Here is a 17,186-nt window from a genome sequence, read left to right on the forward strand (position 1 = left end):
TTAGATGAAAAAGGAAAGAACCACTAACTTTTCCTCTTTGTCCTCATAAGTGTCAGATAGACAATTACAGTACTCTAACATTTTACCATTAGAAACAATGCTCCATTCTGCTAGTAGTGTAGGGTTTACCATCTGATGTCACGAAAGACAATAATTATACTCTACCGCCTTGTTTTTCTTTAAGATAAACTGATACCAGAGCTCTGCAGCTCAACCCTGGAAAACTGAAATGAACAGCACAGAAAGTGGATTGCCTGGGTTAATAAGTGGGGCTGAGATGGTTTACTAAAAGTTAAGTATTCTTCCTTTTAATTTCCTCCAGGATTTATGAAGGCAAAACCACCATAAAGTTTTATTTCCCAGGGCATTTTTTGAAAATACCAGGCACCAGGGCTAAAGGCATCACCTCTAGGATTTGTTTGTTGCAGCTTCAACTTGAACTCTCTTCCTCAGCCATAGATTCACTGCCAGTGCCTCGCTCTCATGTCACAATGACTCGAAGTTGGAAATTGATAGCCTGAACCTCACTGAGCCAACACAAACAGTTTCCTAAGAAAATTCATGTATTTATTAAGTAAAGACAAATGAATACCTTTTTTTAACCATGTGTCTCGAAAGCCCATGAATGCTTTCTATAAGACACACACAATAGGAGAAAATCCAAGAAACAAGTAGGAGACAAGGAGATAGGATCTACTCAGAACAGCTGAAATGAGACTGAGAACAATACAGTGCTTTGATTGATACAGTGATTTAAAAATTAAAAGAGGGGAGTCTATCTGTGAGCTGAATGCCAGTTACTAGAGATTGATGGATGGCATGAATCTTCTTCTCTTTGTGGCACTTCAGATAAAATGTGTTTTCTTTCAGAGAGGATCTTTATAAGACAATTGCTCACCTAGGAGGGTGTGTGTGTGTGTGTGTGCACACGTGCATGCCACTCACACACATGCACACTGCAGCATTTCAGAGCAGGGCTCAATATCCAGAATGCAAGGCTGCTCCATGCTCTGCAAACTGTCTGTACATAGTTTATGCATAGATAATGTACTTTAAAACATCCCTCCTGGACAAGCCTTCATTTCCAATTGTGTCTCTGCACCATGTGGTAGCCAGCATGATTAAAGAAAAAGTGATTGTGTGAACCTCCAAATCCATCTGTCATGTCATTGGCATTGAAGAGCCTCACTGAAAAATTAGCCTCCTCCTTCCCCCAACTTGTGTTTTCCCATCCTCGAGACAATACGGGAAGCTCTTAGCCGGGAGAGAAGGGAACAAAGGGGCAAGAAATTCAATAAAAAAGAGATCCTAGGCAAAATGAAATATTGTTTCTCTGTATTGCTCTTTTTCTTTCCAGTCCACAGAGCATTAACCAGTTGTCTGCTGCACCACGAGGCAGGATCATTTCTAGTATTTGTCTGCAAAAGACTGAAGCATTTGAAACATCAAGGATGTCCAGTGTGATAGTCTGGAACACAAGAGTCTAAACTGGACACAAAAATGACAGGCAAAACGTGAAAAAAATACTTGTAATTCCTACATCTTTGGAATTTTCCTAGTATACTCGCCTAATTAACTGCACATATAGGCTTAAACACATATTGAATTTTTTTCATATTCTCTGTGCACGTATGAGAACTTCCTAAAATTGTATCCAGAATTTTATTTATGTATGCATGTGTGCATTTTTCTTGGGAGAGGGCCCACAGTGAGCATCAGTTTTTACAAATAGTTTATGACCCACAAAGTGGGTTAAAAATCACTGCATTCAGGTATTTACTACTTATTTTATGTTTATTTCCTCAACTGTACAGGGTACATTTGCTGTCATTTGGGATTAAGGGTTTAGAGACAAATTATATCTATGAAATACTTAACTTCGGCCAAGAGAAAAACAAGAAAACCCAAGTAAACTAGAAAAGAGATGCTGAACTACAAGGCAAAAGAGGGTAGGATGAAGTACATTAGATTTATATTTTTTGCTTATTTGATAAGTACAAACTCAGACAAAACATAAAATGCACAGTATATGGATTTGGGAGTTGTTTTTTAAGCTTTTTAGGAATTTTCTTTTTAAATTCTTATTTTGATTGTTGAGAGAAAAAAATGTGCATATTTGGACTAAGGAACTCATTTAAAATTTCTTCAGTTGGTATTAGTTTTTAAAGCTAATTAAAATGGGAAAATTACAGAGTTGCACATTTGTTTCAGGCCAGAAGATTTTGATGGAAAAAATTATTAACACAGCTTGCCCTAAGCAGGCTGCCTTGCAGTCATTGAAATTTTTAATCTGTGTGCATTCATCTTAACCTGAATGTTTTCTAAAAGTTAAACAAATAAGGATTAATGGGTATATTTTAGAATTGAGTATATTAGTTGCAATAAATATAAAAGCTATTGTTGAGTAAAGGAAGATACTCTTAAGTATTGAGATTAAAGGGAACAAGTTCTTTCTTTCATCAAGAACTAAACCCTAACATTGATTCCTTATTGTGGAGGTATGTGAAATAAGCACAAAGAGACTAAAAACAGCCCTTTATGATCAAAACACTCAACAACCTAGAAATAGGGAAGAACTTTCACAATGTGATAAAGGACATCCATAAAAACCAACATTTAGTCTGAAACATGAAAAATGTTCTCCATAAGAACAAGACGAGGAAGGTTACTCTTGCTGCTTCTATTTGACATTGCAGTGGAGGTTCTATCCAGGGCCATTTAGTCAGAAGAAGAAATAAAAAACCATCCACATTAGAAAGGAAAACATAAAGATATCTCTATTCACATAAAATCTTGTATGTAGAAAATCCTAGTTAATTTGTATTAAAAAAAACTATTGGAGCTAATAAATGAGTTCAGCAAGGTTACAGGGTACAAAATCAATACAGAAAAGTTAATTATATTTCTTTAAGTAGCAATGAACACACTAAAAATGCAGTTAAGGAAACAATTCCACTTATAATAGCATCAGAAAAACGTTTAGAAATAACAAAAGTACTGCAATGCTTGTACTCTGAGAACTATGAAACAAGACCTAAATATTTGGAACTACATCCCATGTTCAAGGATCAGAAAGCATAATATTCTGAAAATGGCAGTATGCCCCAAACCGATCTTTAGATTCAACACAATCTCTGTCAAAATCCAAGTTTGGCTTTTTTTTTTTTTTTTTTGCAGAAACTGACAAGTTGATTCCAAAATTAATATGAAAGTGAAAAGGACACAGAATAGCCAAAACAACCTTGAAAGGGAAGAACAAAGTTGGAAGGCTTGCACTTCCTTATTTCAAAACTTACTATAGGCCAAGTATAGTGGCTCACCCCTGTAATCCCAGCACTTTGGGAGGCTGAGGCAGGAGGATCACTCAAGCCCAGGAGTTCAAGACCAGCCTGGTAACATAGTGTTCCCCCATCTCTCCAAAAAAGTTAAAAATAAATTAGCTCGGCATGGTTGCTCATGCCTGTAGTCCTAGCCACTTGAGAGGCTGAGGCAGGAGGATCATTTTCAGCTTGGGAGGTCAAGGCTGTAGTGAGCTGTAATCACACCACAGCACTCCAGCCCAGACAACAGAGCAAGACCATATCTCAAAAAAAGACCTACAGTAAAGTTGCAATAAACAATATAGTGTGACATTCACATAACAATAAGCACATAGGTCAATGCAATAGAACTGAGAATTCAGAAATAAATTCTTATATTTATAGTCAATTGATTTTCAACAAGCATGCCAACATAATTCAATGGGAAAAGAATAGTCTTTTCAACAAATCGCCTGTGGACAACTGGATATCCACATGCAAAGAATGAAGTTGAAACCATGCTTCATGTCATATACAAAAATTAACTCAAAATGAGTCATAGACCTAAATGTAAGAGCTAAAGCTAAAACACTTAGAAAAAAGAGAGGTAGAAATCTTCATGACCTTGGTTAGGCAATGGTTTCTTAGATATGACAACAAAAGCACAGGCAGAAAGAGCAACAAAAAAGTATGTGAATTGAACTTCATCACAATTAAAAACATTTTTGCATTAAAGGACTCTATCAAGAAAGTCAAAAGAAAACCCATAGAATGGGTGAAAATATTTACAAATCATATATCCAATAAAAATCCAGTATCCAGTTCTTAACAACTCACCAACAAAAAGACAGCCAATTAAAAAAGAGGCAAAGGACTTGAATAGACATTTCTCCAAAGAAGATATGCAAATGACAAATAACCACAGGAAAAAAAGCTCTAAGTCGTTAGTCATTAAGGAAATGTGAGTTAAAACCACCATGAGACACAACCACTTCACACCTATTAGGTTGACTGAATTAAAAAGACAGACAATAACACGTGTCGGTTAGGATGTGGAGAAATTGGAAAACTCATACGTAGCAGGTGGGATTGTAAAATGCTGCAGCCACTTTGGAAAAGAGTTTGGCAGCTCCTCAAGATGTTAAACATAGAATTACCACACAACCCAGAAACTCCACTATGTATATATTCAACAGAATTGAAAACATATGTACCCGCAAAAACATGTACACACACGTTTATGGCAGCATTATTCATAATACCCAAAAAAGTGGAATCAACACAAATATCCATCAAATGGTAAAAAAAAAAAAAAAAAAAGAAAACCATGTGGTATATGCATACAATGGGTAATTATTTGATCATAAAAAGGATTGAAGTACTGATCATGCTACAACAAATGAACCTGGAAGCCTTATTCTAAGTGAAAGAAACCTGTCACGAAATGTCATATTGCATGATTTTATTTGTATGAAATGTCCAGAATAGGCAAGTGCTTAGAGACAGAAAAAGATTATTGGTTTCCAGGGACTAGGGGGAGAGGAAACATAGAATGACTGCTAACAGGTACAGGTTTCTTTTTGGAATAAAATTGTTCTGAAATTAGATTTGGTGATGATTGCACAACTACATGAATATAGTAACAACTACTAAATTGTATATTTTTAAAAAAGATAAGAGTCCACAAGGTCACAGGTAGGTATATTATAATCCATTCAAAGATATTAAGGTTTTAACATTTAAAAAATTAATATATTGGTTGTGAAATTCAGTGTGTTAAATGGAAGTCATCTGTGGTAGATTGGATTAAATGAAGATTATCTAGTTATTCATTTCCTTGGGTAATAGGAATATAAGGTCAGGCTATATAAAATTTCCATTTTTGATTAAGTAAAAATGGTCAAACATCAGCAATTCCCTGTGGTTTCACCTTATACTCCCATGCCTTTTGCCATACAACTTTGCATTCTTCCTTATGCCATTGATGTTGGGCTTGACCATGTGACTTGACTTGGTAAATAGAATGTTAGTAAACGTCATGAGCAGAAACTTGAAACGTGCTTGTGTGGTTTGGCTTGTGCACCAACCCTTCACCATGAGGACATTCCCTGGGTGGTCACGAGTCCAAGGAGAATGAAATACACTGGGAGCAGACATGGAGTTAGCTGACAGCCTGCAGCTAAGCCCAACAGACTTGCAGCCTTAAAAAAAACCCTCCCAGCCCATAAAAACTGCACTTCAGTCTACTTGCAGACTGCTGAACATGAAAACAGTTATTTTAGTTGTAAGCCCTTGAGATTTTGAGGTTGTTAGTAGATGGTAGGTTACAGCTAACTAATATGTCATCTATGCAGTGAACTAGGGAGAGCAACTAAAACAAGAGTAGATGGTGTCTGTTCACCAATATTCAAAAGAAATGGACTTCAACAGAAGAATTTCCTGGACTCTGAGCGGAGAGACAGATGGGCACAGTGCAGCGGTAGCGGCAGACACCCCAAGCATTAGACAAGAGCTTGAAGACTGGCCTTGGAGATTTGATTGAGTATCACACTAAAGGGAAAACTGACAAATATCAATTTTTAACACTTCCCAATTTTGACCAAGGTCTGTGTTGCAGCCTGAGCTTGAGCTTTAATCTACATTCTCATAAATAAAGGGGAAATCAAGGAAAGAAAGTTTGATTACGAGCAAGGGCATGGGGTTAGTTATGATTGATTATAACATGCTGAGGAGCAAACACTTGGATTCTATATTGCTTTTTTTTTTATAATTCTAAATTTGATGCTAAGTGTTTTTCACTTGTGCAAGTCCTGGAGTTGAAGACAGAGTTTCAGAAACGAAACCACAATTAATTGAAGTTGTTGGAAAATGTATAATCAAGGACTCATGCATTTATTTATGTCAACAATTCCAAAGAAAATTGCCACTAGGTTTTACCAACTGTCATCCACTTGTCCTCTTTCATATCCTGGGTTAAATTATGACAATAATATCCTCCAGGCTCCTGATCATAACACTGGCTGCTGTTTATTAAATGTGTACCATGTACCAAGGACTCTGCAAGACACTTTTTAGACAGTGTATCTAATTCTCACAATGACATGGAAAGACAAATGTTATTACCCCCATTTTAGAGGTGAGGAAACTGGGACCCAGAAAGATTGTGTAATTTCATCCTTAATGTCAGGTAGTTAGTAACAGGGGAGCTATAATTTGAACCTAGGTCTAACTATAATCCTATTTAATGTTGAGCAAACATCAGTTTAAGCTGGAGGCTTAGTTAGTGAAATAAAAATGTTCTGGCTGGGCGCAGTGGCCCACATCTGTAATCCCAGCACTTTGAGAGGCCGAGGCGGGTGGATCATGAGGTCAGGAGATGGAGACCATCCTGGCTAACACGGTGAAACCCCGTCTCTACTAAAAAAAAAAAAAAAATAAATAAATTAGCCGGGCATGGTGGCGGGCACCTGTGGCTGAGGAAGGAAAATGGCGTGAACCTGGGAGGCGGAGCTTGCAGTGAGCGGAGACATGCCACTGCACTCCAGCCTGAGTGACAGAGCAAGACTCTGTCTCAAAAAATAAAAAAAATAAGAAATGAAATAAATAAATAAATAAAAATGTTCTGTCCAGGGAGACTTAGCTACTGGCATAGAAAAAGATCCCTATTATAAAGTTGTTAGTCTCAGTTATCCTATCCACCTATCAATCTATCTAAATCTATACATAGACTCCTGAGAAAAGTGACAAGAAAGTGCCAGTTTGATCTAGATTTTACATATTTCCTTTTATCTGAATATTTAACTCATTTTCAGTTCAGTTATTTCTCTTGTCCTTACCAAGTGTTCACTGTGGACCCTTGGCTCAGTCCAGAATGGAATTGTTTTTGAAGAAGCATAGTCTAAATTAAAAAATCCAATCTTTGCCTATATCTCTGAAAAATATAGTTATGGGATATGAACACAGAATTCTTAACAACTCTTAAAAACTCCATATCTCCTGGACGCTCTTCCCTCTCTTTCTCTCCTATCTTCCCTCCCTCCCCACCAACTCCTTTCAGCCCACTAGATTTGGGTCCTGCCACTCTCTAGACAGCCTCTCCTACCTCCACATTTCCATACAGCTCCCTGAGCACTTGCTGACCCTTAGCCTACTCAGCCCCATAGGGAATTTAGTACCTCTGTTTGTTAACAGCTTTGTGCAAGATTCCCCTCTGAGGCTTTGGTCTGTTCTAACTCTCCTTTTTCCCTCTTCTCTTATTTCATTCCCCCTCACAAAGTTTCAAAAGGTGGAGCTGAACCAGAACTCTTCAGAAAGGTAGGGGTAGCTGAGTGGGCAACCCCAGAATGCTTTAGAGCTGGCAAAGAGTTTAGGGAAGAAAACAAAAAGGCTGACACCTTCCTAATCTCCCATAGTGATTCTATCTGCCCGTCACATGCTGTGTTAGTTTCTTATTGCTGCTGTGATAAATAATTCCAATTTAGTAGGTTAAACAACCCAAATGTATTATCTTGTAGCTCTGTAGGTCAGAAGAGCTGTATGGATTTCACTGGGCTAAAACCCACAGTATCAATATGCTGCTTTGTTTTCTGGAGGCTGTGGGGAAGAATCTACTTCCTTGCTTATTGGTGTTACAGGTAGAACTCAGTTCATTGCAGTTGTAGGACTGAGGTCCTGGTTTATTTGCAGGGTCCCAGCCAAGGGCCACTCTGGAGGCTGCCACATTCCTGGGCTCGTGGCCCCTTTCTTCCATCTTTAAAGCCAGCAACTGGCAGGTTGAGTCCCTCTCATGCTTTGAATTCTTCCCCTTCTTGCCTCTCATCTCTTTAAACCATTTGGAAAGGTTATTTGCCTTTAGGAACTTGTGTTTAGATTGGGCTTACCCCGATAGTCTCCTCATCTCCAGATCCATACTCTTAATCACATCTGCAAAGTCTCCTTTGTCATGTAAAGTAACATATCTGCAGGTTCTGGGATTACTGCATGCATATCTTGAGGGGGGCCTAACACACGTGGTAAATTTCATTGTTGTTTCATAAATGGGAAGGTGGGTGTTGGGGGAGATGAGGGCATCACATTGAACTGGAGGTCCTTCTATAATACAGGCTAAACCAAGGGTCAAGTTAAACTAAAATTATACTCCTCTTGACCTAGTCTATATCCCCAGCCCATAGATGATTCCTGTAGAAAGATCAAATATATAGGAAAGTCATATGATAACCATGCTTTTTGATCGGCCCACCAAATGTTTTTATCAAGTTGCATATATTTAGAATGTTTTCAATTAAGTTGTACAAGAAAAGATACAAGCCAGAAAATGTATGTTCTTAGAAAAAACAACTCAATAATAAGTATCTGGGATCAAAAAAGAAAACGGGGTTTGTGTTTTTATTAGGCCACCTTTCATTAAAATTTGGTTTTTGTTTTGGTTTATTTATTTATTTATTTATTTATTTATTTATTTATTTTTCTGCAAGTTCTCTTCACAATGCTTCTCCAAGAAAATCACATTTCCTACAACAACCTCTCTAAAAGCCCTGAATTGGCTAGACTGAGATAATTCAAGAGTCCTCTATCACCATCACACCAGAATATCACATTTTGCTTTATCTTGTCTGCTAAAGATGGGACATTTAAAAATATTCCGCTAAATGGAAGGCTGGTCTGGAAAAGAGGGGGTAGAAAACATTCCTGGTTATGTTATTACTTTTCAGAATAGCTATTGCTGGTGCATTATGCTCTCCAGGAATATTAGAAGCCCAGATTATATCAGGTAATTGCCACACGCAGAAACCAAGCAGGATACACAAACCTGGAAGCTGCCAGCAGCAACTATGATTAAATTATCAATGATAAACAGGTCAACAGGAAAAACATAAAGCAAACTGGAGCACCAAAGCCAAGCAAGATATCACCACAGAATCCAAAGATAATAAGAAGGAAAGCTCATGGGAATAGGAGATATGAGGATGAGGCAAGAGTCTTTATGTATTGTGGGACAGTCTGGAGTCTCTCTAAGACCTTTATCAAAATGAAGTGTCTCATAAGGCTTGGCAATAGATGGAATGAGATGCTACAGTGCATGTCATGTTGTAGGGATTCACATGTTAGTGTGTTTTGTGCTGTGTTCTTTGTTTTGCATTTTTATCCCACCTGCCAGGACTTTCTATTTATGCTTTTTCTTTTTCTTCAGCAGAGAGCAGGAAAGCCATGATGGGTAGTTGATAAAAACGTGGGGCTAAATTTACATAGTCATTCAGTGACTGTCATGTACCGTGACGCTTGTGGAGTACAATTAAGAGAGTCTCTAATTTGAATAAAAATCTGTTCTTTCAGTTTCATGTCATATACAATATCACTACAAGCTCATCTACATAGCCTATTATAATGCACACTTTTATATGACTATAGCCTTCACCTAATCAGTCTCTACAAGCTAATCAGCTCAAATACTGTCACAAGTGGTATAATGCATGCAATTATCCTTAATTCAACTTCTAAACATGGAGGTGAAAGATCAGATTTAACCAAACAGGCTTATCAGGAATTCATGAATTGATAATCGTGATTAATGGAAAATCACAGTGCAAAACTTGTTTTAATTTACCTGTTCATGTAACTTGTGTTACAGAGAAATGTGAACTTTCATCCACAGCAAAGAATGGCTGGACTTTCAGATGCATTTTAGCCCCAGGGTAAGAAACGTGCATTCATTCACTATTTCAAGGACAATCTTTAGTGACAGAAATCAGTGTAGCTAAGTAAGGATTACAGCTTTGAAACTATCCCAGCCCTGACTCACTGAAAAAGAAATGATTACTTGGAAATGTCATCTCCAGTTATCACTAATAAGTTGGAAGGGGGATTTACGTTGAACAGAATAAATTGAACTGCTTGTCTCTGGAGTTCCTCGGATTTCTACAGCATTGTACTATTCTTGAAAAGGGGTCTTTGAAAATAACTGCATTAGGGTTTGTGTTCCCCTAAGTCTTAACCACTTACTTGTAAGAGACTCAGAACATCAGAACATTGACTCATAATATATTCATTATTAAAATAATATTTACTTAGCAAATATAATATGGAAGAACATATGCTAGGTACTGGGGGTAGATATCATGAGTAAAAGATGGCTCATCCTAGGGAAACTCGAAGACCACTGAGGAAGATAACACAAAGAAACCAAAATAATCAATATAATATGATGAGAGTTGAGAAAAGTGCTGACTGGCATCTTATTTTGTTACTGTTTTGCTACAATGAGTTAATCAGGGAGGCATAAAATGTATACTAGCAGGATGCCAGGATTATGTCTCTGAAAGGTTTGGATTTCCCTTCCTTTGTTCCTGGCCACCCAGATTATGCCAGCACTGGAGGAACCAGAGCTGGTGTCCTGGGTTAAACTGGGTGTCTGGCTCAAGTCCAGGCAGCAACTTCCCACACCCTGAAAGAGGATGGTGGTTTGGAGGTTCTCAGAAGAGGCAGAGATGCGCACTACTTATGTGCAGGACCCAGGAGGGGCTGATGGTCTGGATGGTGGGATGGCTGTGGGATGCTTATGGAAGCTGGACATTTAAGTGCTGTAGCTAGGGTCTCTGTCGCTATGTCTATAGTCCATGGAGGAGACACATGTGAAGCACATCTCTGAGTTCACCCCTGCCTGACAGCAGGCAATGCACATAGACAACAGCGGATCCACACTGGGAAGCGTGATGATATCAATATTGACCCCATTGTTTGGGAGCCAGCACAGAGATGCTGTGCAATTCTGTGCATGTTTGGGAGCTCCACAAATGTTTCTTAGATTGAATTTACTGCCTAATGAATCAACGGTTGAGGAGCAAATCTGTACCAGGTGTTGCAAATTAGATGCCTACAGGTACAGCAAGCACTACAAAGAAATCTAGTGATGAAGTGTGTCTGGTGTGACGAGGTAAACTGGAAACTACCTGTCTTTTACCCAACTCCATCTGCTTATAGAATGCTGGTAAGTGTAGTGAGATCTTTGATTTTTTTCTTATTCGTTCAAGAGAAGCTGGATTTTTATGTAAAAAACCTCCTGAATTTTTAAAAACATTTCTTTTTTTTTGACACAGATTCTCACTCTGTTGCCCAGGCTGGAGTGCAGTGGTAAGATCTTGGCTCACTGCAACCTCCACCTCCCAGCTTCAAGCTATTCTTCTGTCTCAGCCTCCCAAGTAGCTGGGATTACAGGCATGCACCACCACATCTGGCTAATTTTTGTATTTTTAGTAGAGATGAAGTTTCACCATGTTGGCCAGGCTGGTCTCTATCTCCTGACCTCAGGTAATCCGTCTGCCTCAGCCTCCCAAAGTGCTGGGATTACATGCATGAGCCACCGTGCCCGGCCTCACCTAGCACCATTTAGTGAAAAGACTATCTTTTTCCCATTGTATGTTCTGGGTGTCTTTACCAAAGATGAGTTGGCTATGAATGGTTGGGTTTATATCTGGGTTCTATATTCAGCTCCATTGGTCTGTGTGTCTGTCTGTTTTATGCCAGAACAATGTTGATTTGGTTACTCCAACTTTGTAGTAAATTTTGAAGCCAGGTAGTGTGATGCCTTCAGCTTTGTTCATTTTGCTCAAGGTTGCTTTAGCTATTCAGTGTCTTTTGTGGTTCTATATAAAGTTTAGAATTTTTTTCCTACTTCTGTGAAAAGTGAAAACCTCCTGCATTTTCAATGTTGGCAACTAATTCAAAATTTAAAATATTATGTAGATGAAACAGAATCCACCTGCTGTATTTGTTCCATAGCCTAGTCATTTGCAGTCTCTGGGCTATAAGAAATTAAAAAATAAAATAAAAAGTATGGGAAGTCATAGGAAATGGGGAGAGAAGTTGAATTTTGAGATGGGGAGAAAGGCGTGGATGTGACTCCTGATAAGATGTGAGATATCAGAGACAATTGAAAAGATGAATTCCCACAATTCTTACATTTGTTTATCCATTTCTTTTTCAACCACTATGTACTGAATATCTCCTATATGTCAGGCATTATGCTAAAGGTGGTGCAGATCTGGTAGCAGAGGAGGGGAATGATCTCTGCACTCAAAAACCTTTTAATCTAGTGGTTAGACACCTGAAGGATTAAAAAATATGCCAGAAAAAAATTCATAGGCTAAGAGAGTGTTCAAAGCAGAAGGAACAGCACCTGGGAAGGCCACATATGAGCATGGCAAGCTGTGTCTGCAAAGCCCAAGGAAGTTCTTATGCCTACAGAACAGAGCTCAAGGGGAAGTGATGAGAGGAGGCTAGAGACACTGGCAGGGGCCAGAGCCTGGAAAGCACCAAGCAAAGCCCTGAAGAGGAGTTTGTACTAATTCTAGAGGCAATGGAAAATTCGTCCAGGATTTTAAGCAAGAGACTCAAGGAGGTTGTAATATTTAAAGATGATCCAAGGTTAGCATATAGAACATAAAATGGGAAACCAAGTGTGAAGCAGTGGCTGTAATTCAGGTGAGAAATAAAGGCCAGGTAGAACAGAAAGAAGTGAACTAAGGGAATGGATTTAAGAGACATTTTGGAGATGGAAGAAAGATCAGAGGTAATTGATATGAAGTAGAGAGCAGAGAAGATGGAGGATTTAAAGATAACATCCCCACGGTTCTGGTTTGGGCACTGGGTGAATGACAGTTCCATTCCCTGAGAGAATCAACTCAGGTTCTCTCTCTCTCTCTCTCTCTCTCTCTCTCTCTCTCTCTGTGTGTGTGTGTGTGTGTGTGTGTGTGTGTGTATGTAGTGGTTTAGGGGAATGTCCATTTGTTTTGCCTTGATATGCTAAATTTATGGTGCTAGAAAGACATCCAAGTAGAGACATGTAACAGGCAATTACTATATGGGCAATGAAATTAGGAGGAAGGTTGCATTAGAGATATAGCTTTTGGTGCCATCGGCATATAGCTGAAAGTAGAGGATGTTGTCTATAGAGTTTAGAGGAAGAAAATCAGACTGCCAAGAAAAGATTTCTTAGGACTGCTAATATTTAAGGAATGAGTAGAAAAGGAAAAGTTGTAAAGACGTGTGAGAAGAAACAGTCAAGGATATAAAAGAAAAACCAGATAACTGTGTAGCTAGAAGAAAAGAGAAGAACATTTTTGAAAAAATAGAGCAAAGCAACGACTGAAAAATGTCCTTAAGATTTCACAAGAATTTGGGCAAGATAATTTTCAGTAGCCTGGAGGTTCAAGGATTATGCGTATTCTTATCCTTGGTGTAGAAATGGTAACAGCAAATGTAGACAATTCTTTTAAAAGTTCGATTGTGAGATGCCAAATAGCCAAAATAACCTTGAGCAAAAAGAACAAAGCTGGAGGCATTACATTCCTTGATTTCAAAATATCCTATAAAGGGATTATAATCAAAACAGCATGAAACTGTATAAAAACAGACACATCGATCAAGATAGAAAGCCCAGAAATAAACCCACAAATTTACAGCGAATTTTTTTTTTTTTTTTTTTTTTACAGTTTCACTCTTGTCACCCAGACTGGAGTACAGTGGCATGATTTCGGCTCACTGCAACCTCTGCCTCCTGGGTTCAAGCAATTCTCCTGCCTCAGCCTCCCAATTAGCTGGGATGATAGGCAAGAACCACCATGCCTAGCTAATTTTGTATTTTTAGTAGAGACTGGTTCTCACCATGTTGGCCAGGCTGGTCTCGAACTCCTGACCTCAGGTGATCTGCTCGCCTTGGCCTCCCAAAGTGCTGAGATTGCAGGTGTGAGCCACTGTGCCCAGCCTGATTTTTGACAAAAGTGCCAAGAAAACACAATGTGGAAAGGAAAATATCTTCAATAAATGTTGTTGAAAAACTAGATATCCACATACAGAAGAATGATATTAGACCTTTATCTTGATATTAGAACCTTACACCATATACAAAAGTCAACTCAATATGGATTAAAGACTTAAATCTAAGATCTGAAACTTTAAAACTTCCAGAAGAAAACCCAGGGGGAAAGCTCCACTACATTGGTCCGGGCAATGATTTTTTGGATAGGATTCCAAATGCACAGGAAACAAAAGTAAAAGTAGACAAATTGATGTCAAACTAACAAGTTCCTGCACAGCAAAGGGAACCATTAAAAGAGTGAAGAGACAACCCAAAGAATGAGAGAAAATATTTACAAACCATACATCTAATAAGAAGTTAATACCCAAAATATATAAGGAACCCAAACAACTCAACAGCAAGAAAATAAATATCCTAGTTGAAAATTAGCTAAAGGACCTGACTATTTTTCAAAAGAAGATATACAAAGGTACCAGGTATGTGAAAAATTCTCAGCACCACTAATCATTAGGGAAATGCAAGTTAAAACTACAATGAGACATCACAGTTTTTCAAATGGCTTTTACCAAAAAACTCGAGATAAGTATTGAAGAGGAAGCAGAGAAAAGGGAACCCTGTTGGTGGGAATGTAAATTGGTACAGACACTTTGGTAAGCAGTATGCAGGTTCCTCAGTAAACTAAAAACAGAACTACCATGCAATGCAGTAATCCCACTTTGGATATATATACAAAGGAACTGAAATCAATAAGTCAAAGGACTGTCTGCACTCCTATGAGCATTGCAGCATTGTTCACAATAACCAAGACATGAAACCAACCTAAAGGTCTGTAAGTAGATGACTGGATAAAGAAAATGTGGTACAGGATTAAGATGGCAGATAGGAGGCAGGACTAGCTTGCAACTCCCTCTTGGACAGACAGAGCTGCATGCGGAGACTCATATTGTGAACTTTTGCTCCATGAACTACCACAGCAACATACCTGGAAAGCCAAGAGAATCCACAGACCCTTTGAAGGAACTGGATCACCTCTGCAGGCTCCCCAGATGCCAAAAAGCTGTGAGTCCGCTTGCTTTCTCAGCGGGGAGGCTCATGCTCTGCGGCAAGTTCTCAGCCCTGGTCACTGGCTGCCTGGACTTGATACAGTTGCAGGAGCACGGTGGGAGTGAAACCAGCCCTTAGGACTGCAGGCTGTGTGGCAGCAGGGTGAGGCCTGTGACTGCCAGCTTTACCCCACTTCCCTGGCAACCTGTGTGACTCAGCAGAGGCAGCCGTGATCCCCCTGGGAACAAAACTCCATTGGCCTGGGAACCACACCCCCAGCCCCTACAGCAGCTGCAGCATGCCCCACCCAAAGAGAGTCTGAGCTCAGACACATGTATCTCTGACCCAACCTGGTGGTCTTTCTCTACCCACCCTGGTTGTCGAAGACAAAGGACATAATCTCTTGGGAGCTCTAAGGCCCTGCCCACCACCTGAGAAACCTGAACATGTAACCAGGCGACCCCAGGGCAACTTTGCTTCCTCCCCGTAGTACCACAGTTGATGCACTCTTGAAAGTGCCACCTCCTGGCTGGAGGCCAACCAACACAAAACCAGTGCACTGAAAGAAAAAAAAAAAAAAAAATCAAAGACCCTCATAGAGTCCACTTCACTTCCCTGCTTCCTCCACTGGAGCAGATGCTAGTATCCACAGCTGAAAGACCTGAAGATGGATCACACCATAGGACTCTTTGTAGATACTCACCAGTACCAGCCCAAAGCCTGGTAGCTCCACTGGGGGCCAGACCCAGAAGAGCAAAACCAATCATCACAGTTCAGCCCTCAGGAAGCCCCATCCCTAGGAGAAGGGGGAGAACACCCCATCAAGGGAGTACCCTGTGGAACGAAAGAATCTGAACAGCAGCCCTGGGGTCCCAGATCTTCCCTCTGACATAGTCTACCTAAATGAAAAGGAATTGGAAAAACAATTCTGGTAATATGACAAAACAAGGTCCTTTAACACCCCCAAAAGATCACACCAGCTTACCAGCAATGGACCTAAACCAAGTCAAAATCTCTAAATTGCCAGAAAAATAATTCAGAAGGTCAATTATTAAGCTAATCAAGGAGGCATCCGAGAAAGGTGAAGTACAACTTGAAATTAAAAACATGATACAGGATATGAAATGAAAAACCTTCAGTGAAGTAGATGGCATAAATAAAAAAACTTCACAACTTCTGGAAATCAAGGACACACTTAGAGAAATGCAAAATGCATTGGAAAATCTCAGTGATAGAATCCAACAAGCAGAAGAAAGAACTTTCAAGCTTGAAGACAAGGCTTTTGAATTAACTCAATCCGTCAAGGACAAAGGAAAAAGAATTTTAAAAAATAACTAAACAGACTAGGCGCAGTCGCTCACACTGTAATCCTGACACTTTGGGAGGCCAAAGTGGATGGGTCACCTGACGTCAGGAGTTCAAGACGAGCCTGGTCAACATGGTGAAACCCTATCTCTACTAAAAATACAAAAATTAGCTGGGCGTAGTGGTAGGCACCTGTAATCCCAGCTACTTGGGAGGCTGAGGCAAGAGAATTGCTTGAACCCAAGAGGTGGAGATTTCAGTGAGCCAAGATTGTGCCATTTCACTCCAGCCTGGGCGACAAGAGCAAAATCCCATCTCAAAAATAAAAACAAAAAAAAAAATGAACAAAGCCTCCAAGAAGTTAAGAAGTTTGGGACTATGTTAAGTGTCCAATCCTAAGAATAATTGGTGTTCCAAGGAAGAAGAGAAATCTAAAATCTGGAAAACATATTGAGGGAATAATCAAGGAAAATTTCCCCAGCCTTGCTGGGGTCTAGAAATCAAAATACAAGAAATTCATCACAAAAGGATCATCACCTAGGCACATAGTCTTCAAGTTATCTAAAGTCAAGGTGAAGGAAAGAATCTTAAGAGCTGTGAGGCAAAAGCATCAGGTAACCTATAAAGGAAAACCTATCAGTTTAACAGCAGATTTCTCAGCAGAAACCCTACAAGCTAGGAAGGTTTAAGGTTCTAGTTTTAGCCTCCTTAAACAAAACAATTAT

At 39.3% G+C, this 17,186-nt stretch overlaps 1 long non-coding RNA gene across 2 annotated transcripts in view; it reads right to left on the bottom strand.

The window, feature by feature from the left end:
- The window catches only part of LOC139357183 (uncharacterized), a 123,921-nt gene extending 108,627 nt beyond the window's left edge, over positions 1–15,294 (bottom strand). For both annotated transcript variants that reach the window (XR_011609969.1, XR_011609968.1), the window contains exon 1: positions 15,095–15,294. This is a non-coding gene — a long non-coding RNA (uncharacterized lncRNA). The remainder of the gene's footprint in view (positions 1–15,094) is intronic.
- Between the last annotated feature and the right edge of the window lie 1,892 nt (positions 15,295–17,186).

Source organism: Macaca nemestrina, chromosome 11 (genome assembly GCF_043159975.1).
Source record: "Macaca nemestrina isolate mMacNem1 chromosome 11, mMacNem.hap1, whole genome shotgun sequence".
In the NCBI taxonomy this organism is placed as follows: domain Eukaryota; kingdom Metazoa; phylum Chordata; class Mammalia; order Primates; family Cercopithecidae; genus Macaca; species Macaca nemestrina.